Source organism: Tupaia chinensis, unplaced genomic scaffold (genome assembly GCF_000334495.1).
Source record: "Tupaia chinensis unplaced genomic scaffold, TupChi_1.0 Scaffold000037_4, whole genome shotgun sequence".
Taxonomy (NCBI): domain Eukaryota; kingdom Metazoa; phylum Chordata; class Mammalia; order Scandentia; family Tupaiidae; genus Tupaia; species Tupaia belangeri.
The window spans coordinates 455,227-456,366 of NW_006159487.1; the positions used below are offsets into that span (position 1 = coordinate 455,227).

Consider the following 1,140-nt stretch of genomic DNA (forward strand, 5'->3'; position numbering starts at 1 on the left):
CTTCCTGCCTGTCCTGCTCACCCCCAGGGCCCGGCCGTCGTGGGTCTTTCCCCGTCACTGGTGCGTAGGGTTTTGGCTGTTCTAATAGGTGTCCCTTCTCCAGTGTCCTCTTGGGACTTTGGCCACGCAAGCACATGCTGACATTGTTACTGGGACTTGCTGGAGCTTTGACTGGGGCTGCGTTAATCTGCAGGTCGAGTTTGGACATGGGCGTTGGACGCTGCTGTCTTCCTGTCCACGGTCATGGTGTCTCTCTCCATTTGATTAATTCTCCTTTTATTTCTTTCATCTGAGTTTTGTGGTTTTGTTTCCTATTTTGTTTGATTCACTCTTATTTTGGGGACGAGTGCTAATGTCAGTGGCAGTAGGGTTTTGTTGTTATTTAGTTTTTTGCCATAGAGTGCATGTGCTCACCTGAAAGAGTCAGACGGAGGGAAAGTGAGAAACCGCCCCTCAAGGGAGATGACCTCAGTCCCTCCTCCTCCGTTCTCCTCTTGGGGTTTTGGGCATATGCACACACTGGGCATGACCAGGTCCAGGACTTGAACCACAGTCGGCCCTGGGGGAGACCAGCGTCTTAACCACCGTGCCACCTGCTATCCTCTGGTGTTGTGTTTGTAATTTCAAATCCCACCTTTTCAGTGGTGTTTGGTAAAGTGACTAACTTCGTACCGAACCTGCATTCTGCGACCTTGGTGTAACTGCTTTTTTAGTTCCAGGAGCTGTTTTTGGATTCTTTGGGGTTTTCTACATTGAGATCATATCATCTGTGAACAAAGACAATTTTCTCCTTCTTCCATTTCTGTATGCATGTGTGTGTGTGTGTGTGTAAACATGTGCATGTGTGTGAGCGTGTGTGTGCATGAGCATGTGAGGATGTGTGTGTGAGCGTGCATGTCTGAGCGTGTGTAAGTGAGCGTGTGTGTGAGTGGGTGTGCATGCGTGTGTGAGCGTGTGTGTGCACGTGTGTGTGTGAGCGTGCATGTGTATGACTGCATTACCTAGGACTTCAGTACAGGGTCGAAAATGAGTGATGAGAAGGGTACCTTTGGCTTATTCCTGCTCTTAGAATTCGAAGATTCTCTTCCTAAGGCGTGATGTTGGCTGCAGACCTTTCTGGGGCTGTCCCCTTCGTGTAGG

At 49.4% G+C, this 1,140-nt stretch overlaps 1 protein-coding gene across 8 annotated transcripts in view; it reads left to right on the forward strand.

The window, feature by feature from the left end:
- CCDC15 (coiled-coil domain containing 15) overlaps nt 1–1,140 on the forward strand; it is a 40,164-nt gene that overhangs the window by 22,354 nt on the left and 16,670 nt on the right. The gene's annotated exons all lie outside the window — the stretch shown is intronic.